General features: G+C 37.7%; 1 protein-coding gene across 6 annotated transcripts in view; it reads left to right on the top strand.

Moving 5' to 3' along the window:
• The window catches only part of LOC105451467 (A disintegrin and metalloproteinase with thrombospondin motifs 18), a 65315-nt gene that overhangs the window by 10953 nt on the left and 32303 nt on the right, over positions 1 to 22059 (top strand). Inside the window, exon 1 of one of the 6 annotated variants that reach the window (XM_011691925.1) lies at positions 4610 to 4726. The exons of 3 other annotated variants lie outside the window; for them this stretch is intronic. The gene's annotated coding sequence lies outside the window, so the exon portion shown is untranslated. Of the gene's footprint in view, positions 1 to 4609; positions 4727 to 8977; positions 9048 to 9428; positions 9663 to 22059 lie in introns of those variants that run through there. 2 more of the 6 variants (XM_011691926.1, XM_011691927.1) reach the window with 2 other exon arrangements.

Below are 22059 nucleotides of genomic sequence, written 5' to 3'. Positions count from 1 at the left end.
CCCCCCCGCGCCCCCCTGTCGAGCTTCATTCTTATTATATTTCGGTCTCAATCGCTATTTAGTAATCCTCTTGCGACCGCGTCTACATCACGCGGCGGCCACACTATATTTCTTGGCACATATTCATTGTTCCATGGACACAAAGAGAAAAAGGTTTAACTTAAATTTTTTTTCCTTTCTTGTCCTTTTTCATGCTCGCGCCATAAATGATCGCATTTACACATATATAGGCAATCCGTACGCGCAATACTTACAATTAGCTAACATTTTGCGTGATAAAACGACTATATTGACGGATCAATTATCGGTCCGTGTATAATCCCACGGTATATCTCGGGTCAAGGATGATGATGATGATGACGAGGACGACGGTACATCGGCCAGCGACATCGTCGTCGTCGACGACGACGGCAACGCGCGCGTTGCTCTCCGTTGCGTCTCGGTATCGTAGCGGCGATACCGGTGAAAGCTGATATTTTGTAACACGCTCCTGCTATTCCGTTCCATTCCGTTCCATTCCATTCCATTCCGTGGTATTGCCACGCTGCAGCTGCTCGTTCTCCGGCTCGAGACTCGGCTCTCTCAAGTCGTATACGCGGCTCTCTCGAGTCGTCTCTCGTAATCAAATGCGAGAACCCGCAGCCACGGCTGCTGCGGCACAATGGCAGGCGCACCCAGAATACATTTTTCCCTCCCCGTCCACGTTCCGCGAGATTCTCGCTTCATAGCGGAGCAACGCGAGATAGTTTGCCCGTCTACGCGAGATGGCAAGTCGTCGATGGGAAGGTGTGCGACAAGTCAGCAATCGTGTCAACACACGATGATGATGACAGCGTAAAGAACGATCCTAGATAAGCGAGAGAGATATTCCTAGAGACGGCAAAGAACGAGCAAATATTACGGTTCCTTGTAATTTTATATATCTTTATTGGATTTGTTATAATTTTTTTTTTGCTTCTTATTATTCGTTGCTTGCAACGGAAGTGTAGTAATGATAGTGAATAGCACTCGACGCGGTTTTATATCGGTCTGAGTCGGCAAATGAATGTGTTGCGTGACTCAAATATTAATTCCGACAGCTATACTCGATCGGCTGTCATTCCGCCTTAAAATATTTGATGTCGGAAAAATGTTCGCGGGACCTTGACACGCGCCTTCCTGCGCGGATCTCTTATGGCGAAACATGTCTCGGGCGACAAGTGCGCAGATTATACTAATAGAGGTCCGAAGTACAAAAATCGAGCCACCGATCCGTATCGAGAATACCGCGATCGAATGAATAATTAATTAATTAAGTTTTTTTTATCTACACACGCTTTTACAGAATCTCTCGTGGTCCTTTTGACAAAGCGAGCTATATCCGCGAATTAAAAAGATATGTAAAAGAGTCGTAAATGTCGTGGATGTTACATTTTTTTAAGCTAATTTCAAATTTTTACTCAACGTGGAATATTAAGGTTGCAATTCGAATGGTTAAGGACAGTTAAAATAATCGGAAGTCTTAAAATATTCCGATTATCTGTATACGTGTACCACACATTTATCGCCGTATAACGGTTAATTGTCTGTTATTAAGAGATTTCACGATAATATCTCCTTTCTCGGCGAGGAATTTTCATTATTATTCTTTTCAAAAAGAATTGTCTATTCACCGCTGTCGTCGTAGAAATTGTGTAACTAGCAGAATTTTTAGTCAAGAGAATGGTTGTGTAACATTAAATAACAATGTTACATAAATTTATTCTGTTTCTTGTATCGACAGAAAGATACCGAATTGATTCGGTTGCTGCACAACTTGCACAAACGTTGATTGTTTTTAAATGCGTTTGGTAATATAATCAGAGCACGCTACAATTTTTACGACAATTATTTCATTTATGCACAATTAATTTTCTAATAGAGTTAATTTAGAAAAGAATAGCTTCTCTTAGATTAAAAAGCAACGAGGTTTCTCCTTATTTCTATACATATATGAGATATAATTTGTATATTTTTTGTATAATAATGGTTCTTATCTCTTATAAGAGATAAAATTTATTATTTAAAGAGAAATTATATTATTATGTACTATTTGGAGAGATAATTGTTCCAACGATTATCTCTCCAAATAGTACATAATAATATAATTTCTTTTTAAATAATAAATTTTTAACGATCAAGGATTGTTACATCTTATTAGCAGTTCTATATTTCTTGAATATTTTAGCATGCAAATACGTATTTATCGATCAGAAATAGTTCAAGTATCACGACCCATTAGAGTGAGGGTGTTAATTTGTTGTCTCAGTACCGAGGCGCGAATTATAATTTGCACGTGACAAACGATTGATTCATTGCACCTCGGAGTGCATAACGTGTGTCCTCGATTGCGAAGAATTGCTAATATCTTATATATAGCGAAGGGAACAATCGTGCCAAGCGATTTTCTGCATTTCAGGTATGTGGTCTTATTAACGTTAACGGAGTTCAAGTAGATCTCAGATATCATGAGTAACCGTCCATGTTCAGCCAAGCATGAAGACCTACGTATGATGGGGGGTCGCGTTTTTGCACGGATAATTTTCCATATATTTTATCATTTTACAACTTTAACGTTATTATATATTACAAACATCGTCAGGGGCGTAAAAAATTAATACACTAGATACAATACGATACGGTTAAAAAAAAAGCTTAATGAAGTAACCGAGATAGATAAGAGTAGTCACCGTTAAGAAAGATAAATCCGGATTTATATTGGCGTTATAAATGTTTCCCTTGCATCTAAATTTAAAATTAAAATAAAAATTCTTCAAGAAGTTCGATTTATAGTCTTCGGTACCGTTATTCTTATATGTTCTGTATTCGTCTCGATTAGAATTACTCAATAAGCAGTGCTCTTTGGAAGATTTATCGGAGAAAATTGCAGCTTCTCTTCGGCTACTTGCATATGTGTGGCAACCAAAATTAGCAGATCGTAATTTTCATTTTTTTGTTCTCTCCGTAAAGGAGTCATCAGCCCGACACATCACTCACAATCGCGCGATTAATGATCTTCATTTGCAAGAATGCGCGTGCTATTTATTTACCTGCAACTTTGACCTGGATTTAAGCGAGGATTTAAAATGCACCAGTCGAGGAAAAACTGGCACGTAGCGCGACGGACATTCTCACAGCAGATTATTATTTTTATGCACGGGCTTGTCTGTCATTATGTGCTAATAGCCCCGCCGTTATATAGCGTTAGTTACATTTAGAGGTAGCACTTGCAATTGGAACTTTAATGAGAGCGCGTACAGCTGTTCCGTACCGAGAGGCAGTTCCATGTTTGAGTCACATATCTAAAAATTATTCCGCGTTGTTTCTTGCACCATACACAATTCTTGCTCCATGATTCTTATTGTGCACGTATATTGACGACAAAGGAATATAAAATAACAATGAAAAAAGGATAAATTAGATCAAAAGGGCAATCTTGTCTCGGAAAAGGTAGGGAATACCGGGGCTGATTGATACATGGACGTTGATATATTCAAAATTGCAAAATGACAAACAGTAATATTATATAAAAAATATAGTATTTCCGCAAAAATATTGCAGTCATGCTGCAATAATATATTTTGGACTGAATAGCATATTTTCAGAAATAAAAAAATAATTTCGGTTTTTGACAGCCAAAAGTAAAATAAATCAGTGATATATTAAATGTTATATTTATAAATCTGCTTATTATATTATAGTTCCAACTATTTTTTTCTTTACTTTATAAGTAATAACTTACAGTTATATTAACGTCTTAAAAAATATTTTTTGCTTAAGCAACAATTAAAATGTGTAAATATGGTAAGTCGGGACTAGTGACGGGGTACGTTGTTATAGTGTTTATTTTTGTTTTCAACCAAAACAAATTTAAAATAATGTTAGATTTCTGTAGTCTTTTCTTAGTGCAATCTTATATTTATTTTTTTTTTCCACTATGGTTTATGCAAGAGAAAGATTGATAAACATTTATGTTTATATCATTAATGTTACATTAATGTGTATATTTTATTTGAAAATTATAAATAAAGTTATGTTATGCACAATTTTTTTTATTTCCTTCAATTAAAAGCGTTATATTTTGAAATCTGTATGTGTAACGATTGATTCCAGTCGTTACACAATCGACCCCGCATATAGGGCCGGTTGTTACAAATTGCATCACTTTACATTTTCCATTAATATAACAAAATTAATTATATTATTAAATTATAAAAATAATTTCTATGTTGTTGAAGCATGTGGCTATTGAAAAATATTTTTTGCGGTATTTATTTCATTTATTAGTTACAAGTGAAAAAATCATAAAAAAAACTGTATCAACCAGCCCTGGTCTCCTCTACTGCAATGAGTAACAATCGGAAAGTTTGAACAACTGGAGACCTTTCTTTTTTTTTTCAGTCGGGAATTTTCGTTTATTCCTCCAAAAAAATCGAATAGCCTTGGGCCAACGACCTCTCGAGATCTTAAACTACGGAAATGCGTCACGACGTGAACGACGGAGATTTATTCCCGCGCCGCTGGCCCGACAAAATTTTTCGTGCGTGTCACGCGTGCGTCAACTTACATATCGTGGCTTTTAAGTGCTTCACTCGGGCAAGAGCGAGGAGTCCCGACAAAGATATCCATCATAGATACTCGACACAACTCGGCGGCGATGAACCACGAATTCTTCATTCCCTTGCACCTCACGTCACGCGCGTGATTGGTGAGTGTATATGTATACAGAGTGTCCGTGAAATATATATACTATGTATAAGAGTCGAGTAAGTGAAAGAAGTTCCCATGAACGCGTATCCGAGTGTGTTTTGTCAAGATGTTATTACTAGACTGTTAGTTTATTGATGAATTAATTGACGATCGCGTAATTCAAACGTTGCATTCCTTCCAAAAAGGTGAAAACCCGATTCACTTTTATCTTGATTTTTTGATGATTCGGAAGTTTCTTACTCCTGTATTTTTTTTTGTGTGCACTTTTTTAATTTCTCCAATACGTGTTGGAATCGGACCGCATGTTTTGTGTACACTGTGAACGAAATATACGAGTTATCGCACGTAGATTTGTTTTATATCACACCAATCTGAATTCTAACTCGAGCTGTGAGTCACCCGTGGTTTACGGTGTTTGAATATAGGTCAAGATTGATAACCGTTGCACCGATTAAAAGAAGACACTTCGCCGTTAGGCGCAAAGACATGATAACAGTCGTCGCAATCAGTTTTACGTGCAGGAAATTGAACAAAAAGATGTAGCACAGTGACAGACGGCTGGCGCGAATCTCTTCGTTCTTTTTTTCGTTGCTGCTCACCGATCGCGTTGAATAGCGATTTGCCGAGGTACAAGTTCGCCCGTGAGAAAATTAAAATTTATTTATGCAAATGCGCGGGCTGATCCTCGACTCGCTCGGATTCATGAACGTGTGTGGGAAAACACGAAAACTGAAACGAGTGTGAATGTCAAGTCGGAACGTTCGGCTGTTTTCTTCTGCCCGTCCGCATACGCGGCGGTTACGCGCGTTTGCGCTTTTGCGAACGTGTGCGTTTAATATTTATATAAAAAGGTGATGCAATTAACTTGTCCGTAGTTGTAGTTTTACGTAAGAATTTAGAGAACGGTGAAATTTAATTTTTGTCTATGCCCCGTGTGGCAAGCGTATTAATAGCGCCGATAACGCTTCTTTTATATAATTTGAAACGTTTCCTCCTGCTTTTATTTATGCCAAAACGAAATCGCGTCCGGTGATAAGAGACGCTTGAATTATTTTTTTCCAGACGCAAGTTTATAAAGTCTATCCGTTATACTGAATAATTTTTTAACGATAAATTTTTTTATATTTTATTGAGATTATCGGTTTTTTTTTAACGAAAACAACGGGAAAAGTCAAGTTCCTTTTTCCCTCCTTCCCCAGCGCGATGCACCGTTAGCTAATTTTTATACGTATTGCGTTTCCCGTGTTCGAATGTTGAAAGAATCGACTCGCTGTTGACAATCGCAACGAGTATGTGTCACCGGTAACGCTCAATGTCGTCACTGTCGCACGGTCTGAAAGCGACATTTCATTACGCGACTAGGTACATATCGAGTGTTTCGCACTACGATCCTAATTGTAATCTGCTGACCGAAGAGATTAAACAGCCGCGCGGCGTTACCGTCGATAGCTTCTGTTTCGTCATCGCGCCGGGGTAAGCCGTGTATTACGTTGATTAACAGGCATCCGGAATTGTGCAAAGGAATGACGCGACTTCGAAATTTAATTTCTTCCTACAGCGACTGAAGGACAGTTCTAAAGACACCCAGCGGCGCACCGTGCGACTGCAACAGAAAAAAAGATCATTTATCTTCGGGATATCGAGAATATCACAATTATTTCTGTCTTATTTTATTCTATGAAATAATTTGTGGAACAATCTATTTGAGATATAAAAGATTAGGTCGGTATTAAGTACAGTCGAACTTTAATAACTCGAATCTCAAGGAAAGAGAAAAAAATCCTTCGAGATAGAGTTTTCGACTTATCGAATTTCGCGTAAAAGAAGGTTAAAATATGAAAATTCGACTTACGGAGACTTTGAGAGTTTATAATTTTCCGATTATAATAGCTTTTAAGAGAAAAAATTCAATTTTTGACAGTGAATTATTTTTTCTCGAATTTCTTTCTTTTACTCGAATTTTCATAAGTCGAAAACTCTATAACTCGAAGGGTTTTTCTCTTCCCTTGAGATTCAAGTTATCGAAGTTTATTGCATAATACATATAATAAATGTAATTATAAAACAAATACCAAGCTGCTACTCATGGTTACACATAGCTACAACTTCGAATTAATAGAGGTACTGACAATAGAAATTCGATTTATAGGGGTAAACTTCGACTTGTAGAGGTCTGACTAACTTTAAATTCAAGTTGCAGAGATAAAATAATACATCTAAATAATATCTGACAAATAATTCGAGTTAACATAGGTTTCATTTCGATTTGTAGAGATTTCTCGCAGTGGAGCGGAAGGGAATGAACAAAATTTTCGTTTTACAGAGGTTTTTGAGTTGTAGAGGCTCGAGTTATCGAGGTTCGACTGTAATTTCGAAAGCTCGACAGAAAACTCGGAAAATGTATATCTATTAGGCACAGACACAAGCTATGCGGGTGAATTACTAGCAGAGATGTAGATACTAAAGAATGTACGCTCGGGTGAGAGAGAGAACGTTAGGTACATACTTCGTACATCGTACATTCGCCGCGTTTGGAAAAGGCGGTACACATTCAGCCGAGTATACGAGACGGGCGCGTGAGGCCACACTGCGTCGCTTTCCGACTCGAGTCACGGTCGAAGTGAAATTGGTGTTGGGCACAGCGTTGCGAAATATGCATACGTACTTAACTCACCTACTTTAAGAATCGGTCTAGTTCGATACGGGTCAAGGTTGCCGCATCGCGACGCCGGCGGACCCGCCGCATAAACAGCGCGAAATTGAAGCCAATTAGCGCGACGACGGATGGTGGATGTGGAGCGCCGCGACCGCGCCGTGAGGTCGATTGCCGCTGAACATTTGACCACGCCTGCAGGTCGGCGATGGAAATAATGCGAAATGTATCAGTGCGAAATTTTGCGTGTTTCAATTTCGTGACGCAATCGACCGACTCTCGTTTTACTTACGACTTCGCGATTACTTGGTTTATGCTGAACGGATCCAAGGAATTCTTAACTTAATTATACTTGATTAGACTTCAAGGTCCCAATAGCTTGCGATTTTAATGTTTGATATTAGCACGACGTTTTAAAAAATCTTTTTTTATTATTTTTTACAAGCTTCCGTGCTAAATTATTCAACAGAAGTCTTTAGAAGATTTATCAATCACATCTCGCGTTACATTGTCAAAATCTAAGTCATCAACGTGATGGCTAACGACGAAAAGAGTCGATCGAGGCGAATCTCACGTTTGCTTATTTTTTTTTTCAAAGGGATCACAGTTGCTTCTCTTGCAACACATTCACGGTTATTGTAGCAAGCGCTATTCACGGCGCGCGATATAGAATCGTACGCAGACAGGCGTAACGCTCGAATCAATTCCGCGTGTAAACGCGTGAACTAATTTCTGCCACATATATCTGTCCTCATTGTCGAGGTCTTTAACGTTGCACAAACGGCTGCGATTGCACCGCATCGCGGGCTGAAAACTCTCTGTTCCCGAGAGTGTCCTTGCGTAGACAGAGTCCCGCATGAGTGACTTCTGCATCATTGCGTATCTTGCATAACGGCGAGGCGTATTACAGGCGTGCGGCAGCAGCCTGCCCTGCGCTGCCCTCCCCTCCTCCATATACGAGAGGTGACGACTCCCCGTTGACATCCTTTACGCAATCGAAATTTCTCTGAAGCCACCCGATTACCGAAAGGTCACTTACCTCTTGCACAAAGTAATTACGGCTCGTTCGTTACACGCGGCTCGAAGCGGCGGCGGCGGCGGCGGCGGCGGCGGCTGCGCGAAACGAAGCGCGGCATATATTGGCTGTCCGACGAGGAGCGATTAGGCGCGTTACGTTAACGCGCCGACAGTAACATTCACGGAAACTAATCGCACATAGTTGCCGAGATAATTATCGTGACGAGCCGCCGAGTGTGAGAGATGCGTTATTGCGGATATACCGTAAATTAACTTACGGTACATCTCGTTATCTTTCGCCACGTCGGTCGGTCGGTCGGTCGGTCGGTCGCTCGCTTCGTGTTGGCTGCGCAGGCTGTTACAAGTAAGAAAAATGGAGTAATCGGCGGCCGTGGGTAACCAGTGGAAACGGCAGGCACACAGAAAACATACGGAATATTCCGTGAGCTGCGGAAGAATGTGTTAAGACGATGATATTATGCATGTTAATGGAACTCCGACGGACACGCGATGCGAAATACACTCTACACGATTCTTTCGCGCAGGGAAAAAAAAGAAGATAGAAGATAAACATTTATTGCCTCGCGATCGAATGGATCACAAAAGTCAATCTCGAAGCGGAATCCTCGGATATTACACGTTTCGGCAGGTTCGTAATTAATTAAGATAAAACGCTTTTAAAATATAGAATTTCTTGATCGCGGGAGACCGCGGTGAGACAAGTTTTTTTTTCTCACGCTCTTCTTCTTTTCTTTTCTCGTCTTGATAATTAATTCCAAATGCATTTAGCGAGCGAGGATATGAGGCAAGAACACCGCGAGAGTCTAATTAGAATAATATTGATTGGTTCGTAGAACACACCGGGGGAAACTGCCGATCGGCAGTTACTTATGTCCCATTGTATGCGTTAAAAGCAATCAACTCGGCAGAGAAAAGAGAAACAAATCGCTTTATTATGGCCGGGAGAGCGCACAAACGGGTAGAACCAGTTCACGTGGGCGAAAAAAAGTACACTTTCCAACAAATACTATATTATTCTCCTCGGAGTCCGTCGTCATCTATCTCTCGGAAATTATTGCCATGCGCAGTGGGTGACGCTTTTAGATCACGTGTTTCACAAAATATAAAACCATAGGAGCACGTATATAAGTAATAATCCTGACAGTTCGTGATAGTGTCTTCATGTCTGTCAATCGAAATCTTTCGGGATAGGATCTCTGCTGAAGTCCGGCTCTATTTCGCATGTGAGCACCGTCAGTGATATGTGAGTCGATTTATACGTCTCATCGCGCTCATCACCGTGCTGATTACGCTACATGTACATACATTGGTGATTCATTATCATACATACATCACCGGGCAAGTTTATTAAATCTCAATCTCATTATTGAATTACACATTGCTCGCTACGTGACGATTACGTGCATAACGTTTGTACTTTATCGCATCAATGGGAACTTTTAAAAGCAATTCATCATTTACAATATATTCTACAGCTGGCTAATTTCACCCGTCATATTCCATGTAATTCTCGCTGCTTGTTCTTGGTAATATTTTTTACTGTTTGCTTGCGCATCTCTGTGGTTCAAATAAAAGACGTTTTTTTTTCGATTGCCTGCGTAATTTAAAAATTATTAATCTCTCCACGTCCGTGTCAGCAGATTTCATTTGTTAAATCCGTATACATAAAAGCATGTGTGGTAGGTCTGGGATATTTCGTATCTCTATAAGCATCTCCTTGATCTCAGATTTCCCGTCTAATTTTGAAAGAAACATATGCTGGGGCCTGTCAATAAATTTGCGAATTATTACGGCAAACAGATGTAAAAAATTAAGATTTACATAGAGCTTCTTTGTGCCACCGAAGTTTCGATGTGCAGCGTTCAAGGCAAACTTGACCATTTTTGTATCGCCGGTAAATTAAAGAAGAAAAAGAGACACGGTAGTATTAAATGAGCGGAATGTTTTGAAAGTGTCACTTGCGTCACATATCATTATTGTCGTTAACTAATTGAATTGTTTGCACGAACGACACGTTGATTCATAATGGGTTTTTGCCGTGAATGAAGTAAAATGATGGAGCGAACTCGTGCAAAAAAAGGACGTATTGAAAAAAAGCAATTGCATCGTTCATTCTAAGGTAAGAGTTTAACAGAATTAACGGACGAGTTAAAAAGTTTGATTCAAAGTCAGAATTGGGCAAGGTAACTAAAACGAGATGTTTATCTGTTGCTAACAAAGTTCGGCCTTGCGTACAAGGCGCGAGGCGTTGCGCAAACGATTCAATTGTGAGATTTTGATACGGTAATTCTAACTCCGCCGATGTTTTGATATCGCGCGAAAATGATATTTGCAATCGATCGAATTAATCAACGCGTTATCAGGTGGGCAAATCGCGATCGCCTTAGACACGTAGAACAAATATTTTGAAACACACCGTTAGGATACCCATTGCAACGTACTGTGCACAATTGCTAAATGTCATAAATGCACGGTATTTCTTATGTAAACGCGCAGTCATTTATTTCATTAAAGAGAAAGCTTTGTCGGCCCACGAAATATACACATTGACTTATACGACTTACATAAGTCGCGCGATATGTGTATATGAACGATATATATATCGTTCGATTTACTATTGTCTTCTATATCGTTTTCTCTCAAAGTTCTTATGATTTCTACTACCATGAAATTATACGACGGAGAGGGGGGGGGGGAGAATTTTTATGTTCTCGCCCCGGGTGTAAATATAAGTTATGGCTCTGCCGCTGAAACGCAGAAGGTTGCTATTCGATGCTATAAAGGAAGAGCGAAATGTCTTGTAGATAGCACTTTTCCGCGAAGCGCAAGCAACCGGTCTGCCGAATTTGTCATAATAAAAAAGCAAGAAGAAAACAATATGTTAATAATGTTTTCGCCTCGGTCCTCAGACAATCTGGTGCCCGTCCAGACTGCGCGCGACTCCTTTTCTTTTTTTTCCCCTCCCGCATAATTGACGATGTCATCCTGAAATAATGTTTGTCTCTCGTTGACTATAGCTAATAAAAAGGGGATACAGGGAAACTATTGCCGCACGGATCCATAATGCGGAGGGAAGACTAGGTAAAAGTTACAGGCGAATGCATTGACGCTGTTTTTGTTCAAGATCTCTCAGTCGACGCGTCTCCGGTGTCGCTCTTTTTTTTTTGCGCGTATCTTTTTCAAATTTCGTGGAATCGGACGCGTCCGATCGGTCGTGTTCGTCGGCATGGCGTCAACCAGCAGTAAAACCGGCAAAATCGGTGTTTAGTCACCGGCGTTTTCATTGGAAGACGCCTTTCTTTTTCCCACACCGTACGTAGAGGATACCGTCGTATACACATGCAAACCGGTTTTAATGAGATTTGCAAATTTCGGTGGCATTAGCCACCGATATTCATTGACTCACAAATTGTTCAATGGAACTTGAGATAATGAATTACCTTGCCTAAATTATACGATCCGAGAGCGTGGACAGCAACACAGACTTATTAGTCTGCATGCTGTTTATCACGCTCTCGAAATAATATATTGTAAAAATATATGGGGCAGTGCTTCTTGTATCCGAAATTTAAGTAAAGTTTTCCTCGCAAAAACTTTGTTGAAGAAAATATTGAAAAGAAGGCAATCTCTTTAGTTACTAAAATATGGACACTAGAGAATATCATTTGTTACTTTGATCGACTAATAGCCTTCTAAATGTTGCAAACAAGCGGCAAAAGTTAATTAGAGAGGATTCTAAAAATATCACGATGACGTAGTATTTTTTGTGGATATAATTCGAAGATATATTAACACACACTGACAACACACGCTCTACAGTATTGATAGCTATTTAAAAGGAATTAAGCAGTTATAACGGCGCGCACGGATAACGAGAGATGCGTAGTTGGAACGAGAAAGCAAATTTTAGGAAGCGACGTTCCCCCGATCTATCTCGAGCGTGATTTTCAAAAGTCGTATACCGGTTTTGCGGTAGTGGATTATACACTTGAGGGAGGGGCTACCCGTAAAAAAACACGCGACACGCACGACTTCCGATTTTAGATAAGATGTTCGTTGTTCACCCGTTCGCTCGTTTCTTTAACGTCGTCGAAATGGAATAATCATTATTCTTTTAACGCGTTAACATTCACTCGTTTCATTGGAAACTATTAAAATTCATATTACGCTATTATTCTAAAAATGTCATAAAAATTAGTTTACAATGATTGAAGTTTAACTTTTTCTGATTAGTCACACTCACTACAGTGCTTTTGCGCTCATTAAAATCCCCGCCGCTCTGAAGACCTACACGAATCTCGCCAATCGCTTGTCAAAGTTTCCGAAGCGTTGGGGATTTCAACGCGTGTGATGAAAATGCTCCTGGAGCATATTGTGTCGAATACTGTGTAAAGTGAAAAATGTTGGAAGTGGATACCTTTATATTTTGATCAGATCAATGAAGACGCATGTTTTATTAATGCTTTATATTATACATACTTGGTAATAATAAATATAAATACGCTTAATAAATTTAGACGATAACGTTAAACTTAAATATTCAGTCGTATTTAAAATTCATTAATTTAGTCAGAAGACTTAATTTTGTTCTTAGATTGAGATACTTACTAAAAATTAGAAAGTTAATGACAAGCATAAAACGAATTAAATGTATTTGTTAAATACGTATCGAGTCCCAACTTTCTTTGACCCTCTTGTTATTGATACGTGCCAGTTATGTATTTGTAAGTGCGATATATAATTACGGACGCTAGAATAGCTTCCTATTTCGAACCAAGTTTGCAGCGTCCGTATTTTCCGATAACCAGCCGATAATAATAATAATGATTTTAGTGTGTGTTTATGCAAAAGGATGTAAGTGCAATGCTCATTCGACATGCAAGAGAAAACCGTAAGGTGACTAAAAATCAAGAAGTCAAAGACTCTCCGGAGGTGAAAGGGAACTCTGCCGGAAGTGCACTCTTATGTACTTGTACGCTAGTCCTCTTCTGAAACGCATTTCCCATATGCTCAAGGTAGGCCGGTAGGACCTCGTTTCTCTCTCTCTCTCTCTCTCTCTCTCTCTCTCTCTCTCTCTCGGGAACGGTGCACACTCGTGATTCTCATAAGACCGATTTCCGGGCTCCTTGAGCCGCGACTGACGGCCAGGCCAGACCTGAAAAATGCATCAAGGCGGAGTGGTTCCCATATTGGCGACGCCACGGAATGCGCGCAATGAAACGCGGAGAGGGGCGATTTCAGTCTGCAAACGCGTCCCTGAGACGCCGTCCGCTGGCACGGTCCATACCTCATGATAAAACGAGGAGGCTTTAAATAATTATTCGCTTATTCTTATGATCAAGTAAAAAAAAACGAATAATTTTTTATCATATTTTTTAATGCGATTTAACGTAATGCGGATACATGGAATAACGCATACCATTTTACTATCATTCACCTATGGAAAAGTGAACGTTAATCATCTTGGATTTATTTAATACAACAAAATAAATAAATAAATGTTTATGATTAATGATGGGTTTATTGTCTCGAGAAAAAAAAACGGCAATCTCTCGAGAGAATCAGCAAAAAAGAGTTTATTAAAATTGTAAGAAGAGGGACCGTAGAGCACAAGCCGCAGAGAGAATCCAATTTGTTTCTGTCGAGTTTCACGGTTACGGACGCGCGCAGCCACGGACCGCAACATATGTACGTACATACGTATAACGTATGTACATATCTACGATAGCACATGATCTTGTCACGATACGCGCCTCGTTTAAGTGTTTGCTTTTTTTTCGTCGGTAAACCGGAAACGGTCGGGTAATAATCCAGCTCGGAGAAACGTACGCGTAGTTAAACACCGAACAGAGCAGCTAGGCGTCAGGCGCGGGAATCTGTCACAATTTTTATTTTTATATACATTCTTTCGTACGATGTATATAGTCTATGTATGTGTTCACGATTTTCAGAATTGGGCTCGCTCAGATGGAAGTTTACGATTTACGAGCTCCAGTTTGTGATTTCTAAACGAAGATTTTTTATGCGTTAATATTAATTTATAGGTATAATAAAATGGAAGGAGAACAACCGCGCGGTACTCTTTGATATTGTTTTCCGAGAGTCTTCTAAAGCTTATAAAACATTTTCTATTACTTTCTATTACACAGAGACGATCGGGAAGGGGAGGGGGGCTGTCTAGTTATGATTCGTCACGACCGCTTGTTTGACGCGACGAGGCAATGTGACAGCCGCGCGTTTCATATATAGGCAGTCGCGTTTTCCTGTTTGATAAACATGCCCACAAAGACATTATATTTCTTTTTGTCGATAAAACCGGAAACGGCGAGCTAGACAGACCGCGGGTATGTGTAAATTAATGTTCGCGGCGACGCAGACGGGGGGGGGGGGAGGGGGTGAAGGAATCGGTGCCTCGCGACTGTGTGCGTCCTCGAGAGCGCGACTATGTATTTCAAATGCCGCTTATGGCACTGTCCTCTCGTTTAGACCATAAGAGAAAGTCCCGCTGAACATGCGTTAATACCCGCGAGTGAACCATATTGCGCGATGCATGCGCCAGTCACTTGCGAGATATAAGCGTTGCGCGTCAAATAATTTAATCCTCAAAACCAAGACGGGTTTGTCCGTTTGAAAGAGGGTTTGGTACTCTTGTCGCTCGCATTAATTATATCTTCAATATAACAATAAAATTACACAAAAGATTCTCGAATTTAAATACATAAATGAAAATAAGACTAATGAGAATTAGAGCGGTTACACTGTTAAAATCTATAGTGTCAAATTTAACCTTTTTTAAGTCGCCACTGCTCCTACTTAATAAATCGTTGTTTTTAAATAAAACAATATAGTTATATTTTTAAATAAAACAATGGAATTTAACCCAAATTTGGGTTAAATTTGAACTGTTTTAAATTATTTAACTCTATTGTTTTAGTTAAAAATAACTATTTATTAAGTAGGAGCAGTGGTGACTTAACTAAGATTAAATTTGACATAGATTTAACAGTGTATTAGTGTCCAAAAAAGTGCGATTTTTTAACGTACGTTTAATGGTCAATGTATTTATTTTTTTTGCTACTAATAACCGCTCTGATTCTCATTAGCCTTATTTTCATTTGTGTATGTATCTTCAATATATGTAAAATTAGACATTAAAATATATAATGAATGTTCCTCTATATATATTTTTCCTTATATGTAGAATGAATAAAAATACATCACGATATGCCACGATCATCTTTTAAGATGTCCCCGTCATTGATGTCCCCGCTAAGGCTGAAGGAATGAATCATAGTATTGATGTTCGTACACTTATATCGTCTAGTTCAATATTTATTCAGTTATTTATCGATCGATGAACGGAACAATTGTTGTTTCGTAGAAATCCACCGGCTTGCTCAATAATGCCTGATTCAATTCTTGATATCGTTGATTAAACACGACTTTCGATTACTACTGTGTACTTTTCTACGGAATCATTTCTCAAGTCGCGCAGATGCGAGTCGCTTTAAATGCGCTACAGAACAGCCGTTACGAAAGCAGAATTAATCGTTTTTGACATAAAAAAAAAAAGAAATATATGTAGTAGCCTTGAAGTGCGATACATGTGTCTCACGCGTTGAATTCTTATTCGAGACTCGTCTGGCACAAGCGCGTATTAAAAACCTCACTTTAGTTCTGACGTGACATTGGCGTGTTCTCGAAATATCTTCCTACTTTGCATAATACAATCCTGTCTCGCTTCTCTCTCTCCCCCCTCTCTTTCTCCCCCTCTCCCCCTCTCTTCCTTGTCGATGCATTGATTCGCGATAGTGCACACAACACCTCGTGTCACGCTCGATCGCACATCATCCGCTTTCTTGGCAAGAAGAGTATTCAGCAGAATTTCTGCGAATACTCTTTGCGCGAGAAGAAAGCAAAGGGAGAAAATTCGTTTGATCTGAATGCGTTCTCTCGATGAAAAATAAAAGTAAGTAATGTGTTTGGTAATCCCCCAATCACGGAGATCTCCGGATTCGCGATTACATTCGAAATCGAAAGAAAAATAGAGAGAGAAATTTCGCGACTATCATATCGAAATATTATTAGCGCATTAACGAGATGAAGGATTATCCATCTCCATTATCGATATAACTATTATCTACACTAAAATTTCCTTTCCTACTTACCTAAAATACTTTCTGCAGAGTTTCATCGTTTGAAAATTAGTGTCAAGAGTGTTCGTGTTATACAAGCAGGAAAAATTTTTCGCCATTTCAGTTAGGGAAATTTAATAGCGAAACCTTGTTCCCTATTTAATTTCAAGTGGACTTTACCTGAAAAGAATTTCAATTCAAGGCTCGGCAGTCGTCGAGATTCAATGTTGAAAAGCTACGAAGTTGCGAGAAAGTTAAGCGCGCAGAGGCCGATTCCAACTTGATCAAGAAAGCAATAGATGAATTATGCACCAGTATAATTTTACGATGCCTATACGAGGTATCGGATGGAATCTAACTTTTGAAAACATCCGGTACATTGCCGAGATTTATCAAGAGCTCGTGAACGTTAAAGCCTAACGAAATCGCGTGGAAAGGCTCTGTCTCTCGAACGAAACGAGATTTTCCATCAAAATCACGTATAACGCAGACGATATATACACAGTTCGAATTACAACTTCTTTTTTTCCTTTTTAATGATCTACATTTCGTAATGGAACTTGCGCCGCACACAGCTGAAATTTCAGCGTAACGATGTAATAGGTAGAAGCACGGGCCCCGGCAGTCAAGTGATTTCTCACGACACTCGATATACGTGCCGGCTGGTATTTTCGCATTCCGGAAGTAGGCACTTTTCATTGCTTCCTGCTGTATATCTATAAGCGTATGATGGACCGAAGGAAAGTCATTGAACGCAGGATAGGTGCGATTAGCTCCTATACATGTATATCCATTCTGTCCGCTTAGCGAACGGGAAATGAACACGTTCGCACGTCGTAATAAAATTAGCGATTCTCCCTCCGCGCGATCGTAAAGGACCTTCGGCAAAAGTAAATATCATAAATTTCCGCCGGGTCACATCGTTGAAAATATATCGAATCCATTTTAAATATGAGCAGTAAAATCGAGACCCGTTTGGAAGGCTAAAACGAATAACTTCCAGGCTATAAAATGAACAACTTCCAGGAAATTTAATTTGATATATTACCTCCTGCGCGCGAATCTAGCCGACAAAAAAAAATTGTGTATTATTAAAAGTGACTGAGCTATTATGATAATCTTAGACCATTCACTAACGTCGCAAGAAATAAAAAACCTCTCTACCGTCAATGAGAATCTCGTAGAGCTGTAATTTCTAAAAATAATTACTTGAAATTCTAAAATCTTTCGAATAATACGTGCACACGGTGTGTCGGCAGTTATTCGCATTCGTCATTATATACGCGAGCTGATCCTTTGGAATTCGGTCGAGAATTCGGCCTATTTCGCATGCATCTGTTATAAATTTAGCGTGTAATGTGTGTAATTTTTGAGACGATAATTATTCATTTGACTCTTGATGCGAGATGCCAATAACTCGCAATCCACCTGTTGCAATTCCGTGGCTGTTGCTCTACATAGGTATACGATACCGATTGCATACCAATATCGCAATGTACAAGTTATATGTTCGAATGTTGCGTTATACGCGATCGTATACAAACGTTACGCGACACATGGCAAGCGCATAGATAAAAATTTGATATGGGGTATCCCGATGACCGCCGATCTCGCAATCACTTTCCATCGTTTCGTACCGCTTCGATCCGAAACGCCACTCAGTCCCGTCATCTCCAGCTAATCCGAAAAGAAAGTGAAGCGTGGTGCACTCGGCGAGATATAAAATCAACTCGATTTTATATCCCCTCTTTCGATTTCCTACATAGATGGAATCGTGTCGTTTGCCCTCCTCGACGAGGAAGGCGAGGAATTGCTTTTTCGCAATCGAGATGCCCTCCTCTCGTTTCTCTCTCTCTCTCTCTCTCTCTCTCTCTCTCTCTCTCTCTATATATATATATATATATATATATATATTTATATATTAGGGTGGACCGAAAAAAATTTTTTTTTGAAAATCGATTAGTAATATCTCCCAAAAGTTAGCTATGGACCTCAATACAGTTTAGGTAAAATTTCATCGAAATCGATTAATATCTTCAGGTTGCCCTTCGACTTTGAAATTAGTAAGTTTACGCATTTCTTACAAATTTTTAAAGCAACTCTGTGTTTTCTTTACACCAATCGATTCATCTCATTATTCGGTACCTAAAAATATTAGGTATCATTATCAAGAAATCAATCATAGTTTACAAGATATTTCATATTATATATCGAAATATGGCATAATAAAATATAAAATATTTTGTAAAATATTGATTCTTCGATAACTTTACTTTAATACTTTTATATGCAGAATAATTAGAGGAATCGTATTATGTAAAAAAAAAAATAATTTCGTTTAAAAAATCGATGCGATTTTGATCTGATCTTAACAACGCCACCTAAAATAAAATTAATGATGTTTTCTTATGTACCTCCCCGAACCGTACAATTTTTATTTGAAATTTTTTCCATATCTATTATATTTTTAGAGAAATCTTAATATATTATTTAAGAATATATTTCGGATCCGTCATTTTGAAATGTATACTTTTGACTTCGAATTCGTGTTCAGCGACCAAAAAAACAACAGGAAATGCTACTATATTAAAATTATTAAAATTCAAATATTTTTTCAAATTTTGACACATCTCTGAAGAAATGCATAAACTTACTAACTGCAAGGTCGAGGGGCAACCTGAAGATATTAATCGATTTCGATGAAATTTTACCCAAACTATATTGAAGTCTATAGCTAACTTTTGGGGGGTATTATTAATCAATTTTCAAAATAAAATTTTTTCGGCGCACCCTCACGTATGTGTACTATTTGCTTTTTTCTCTTCTTCTCCCTTCTCGTGTAGAATACGATAAACCAGTTGCCCTTTACTTAGCTTCATCATCAGCTTACCGAGTGTAATGCTGGCATTTATAACCCGCAATTACCGGTCATATTAATTAATGCCGCGCAAAGAAAGCGAACCGGGACTCGTTTTGCTTACCCACAAAACGCAAAACAATAAAGCAAATTAGGCGTTATCGCGAACCCAAATTCGTTTCCTCGAGATCAAATGAAAAGTGATACTTTTTTGTACCACGTAAACTGGATTTTTAATAACATTTTTTTTATAGTATAATTTAATATCCGTTATTTTCTCATGGTTTGTCTCTAGGCTCGTGAAATGCACTTCAATTAACTCTGATCTCATTTTTCTGTCACAGGATTTAACTTCATTAAGATAAGTATAACAATTGAATTGAGAAAATTAGAGTTTTTTTGCCCACAGTAAATTGATTCTCCATTTGTATAATTTGGGACAATTTAATATTAATCATCCTCATATATACAAGTTACCATTAACTCGATCCTTTTCCGCGAAAAATATTTTTTAGCACAGCGAAATCAAGTGGCAATAAGATGAATGAAATGTCATACTGATAATGCAAGCCATCGCCCAAACTCGTTTCTGCAAGGTCACGTAGAAAAACAACGTTGTATTATTCACGCGATTTCTACTTTTATATAATTTGGCATAAGCCAGTCATCACGAATAGTCATTCTTGATTCTTATACAGCTATTATCATCGTTTTTTTAATAGAATATATTATGAATCTGTGTGGATAGTTTATGTCTTGTAATTTCGTGTGAATTGCTAAATTTGATTCGAAAAAAACTACATAACAATAAAACTAATTAGATGTCATACTGAGAATGTGACCAGTGGCCTAAATTTATACTCTATTGTCCGGCTGGCTTCTAGGTGAAAGCATTTCTTTTCTACGAACCAATTATATTCTGAGCATTTAGATGTTTGCGAAGATAACGAGGCTCTTTTGCATCACATATATTATAGATCATAATATGCGCGAGAGAATTTTAATTCCCTTCGAAATGAATACTTTTGCATAATAATTATAATGAACAATTATATTAATTCTGTAATGTTACTGGATGGGTTTTTTCTTGCGATCACTGTTAACATTTTATATATATAATTATTACTATAATTTTAAATATAAAAATTTGCGTAATTACATTTTATAATTTTATGCTTTCGTTATATATAAATTTATAAAACTTATAAAATGCGGCACAGATTGATATACGTGACGGATTTGAAAATAAAATTAATAAATTTTGCTTACAATTAGGAATAAAATTAAGGGGAGCACCTTGTGGAACACGCTGAAAATTAGATGATTTTTTGGAATTTTCTTTTAGGAAACTATACAAACAATCCTTTTGAATTTTATAGAGTTCTTTCTTATACTATTAATCTAACAAAAAAATATTTTTTTGCCAAAAATTTTTAATATTTATAATGCAAGTAATAATAACATTTATTCGGCGGTGATGGTGTTTGGCGACGTGCAAGGTAACTCAAAAACTATTCATCCGATTAATTTGGGCCTTTGCACACATCTACACAAATACTTTCCTAATAACTTGAACTACTGTTTATAATAATATTATTTAATAAAATAATTTTTATTGCATAATAAACCCGAAATATTTTCATCAAAATCGCTATCTTCTTTTTCCAAGCGTCGCAATTTTCACAATTTCACATTTTTTTTTTTTTTTAAATAGGTTCAGTTGCGTAAACTCTTAATAAACAATAATCTTTTTAGATTTTTTGTTTCACACAGATACAAGTGACGCTACATTGCACGCCGCCAAACACCATTACCGCCGACGCGCCGAATAAATGTTATTATTACTTGCATAATAAATACTTTTTTCTGACAAAAAAATATTTTATTTTTAGTTCAATTGTAAGGGAAGGGGACAAATAGTGACGGATTTTTCCTCTTTCCCCTACAAACTAATTTCAAGTTTACAAGATATGATTTTTCACTAAAAGAGTACTTTTCACTTTTAAATATACAAAAAACTTAATTAGAATTTCCATAAGTCATGTATACATGCTAGGTTTTCATAAAAACTGAAACCTATATTTGTCACTATTTGTCCCCTTCCCTTACAATTGAACTAAAAATAAAATATTTTTTTGTCAGAAAAAAGTATTTATTATGCAAGTAATAATAACATTTATTCGGCGCGATTTTCCCACCTTATGGGTAAATAGTGACACCTTATGGGACAATTATAAAATACATAATTCTTAACTCCTAATCGATCTTTCTTTTGACATTTTGATTAGATAAGGTAATTTGTAATAATTTCTATACTCTGTCATATGTAAACTTTTATTTATTGATAAATAATAGTAGTAACATATATTATTTGCTAGTATTTTTTATTGAAAATTACATTTATTTTGGATCTTGCCTTGTAACTAATTTTATATTATCCCAAATGAATTAGAAAAATCATATTTAAATATTAAAAAAGTTTTTTGACAAATTGTCATTATTTATCCCATTAAAAATTGTCATTATTTGCCCCAGAAGCTACTTTTTCCTTTAAAACTTTACTGAGAGAAATAAATATACAAGCATAAGAATTATATCAAAATAGAAGAAAAAGGTACCATATGACATAGAATCTGTCTCTTATACAC

This window comes from Wasmannia auropunctata, unplaced genomic scaffold, assembly GCF_000956235.1.
Source record: "Wasmannia auropunctata unplaced genomic scaffold, wasmannia.A_1.0 LD336051.1, whole genome shotgun sequence".
NCBI classification, from domain to species: domain Eukaryota; kingdom Metazoa; phylum Arthropoda; class Insecta; order Hymenoptera; family Formicidae; genus Wasmannia; species Wasmannia auropunctata.
This window is presented reverse-complemented; position numbering and strand designations above follow the sequence as displayed.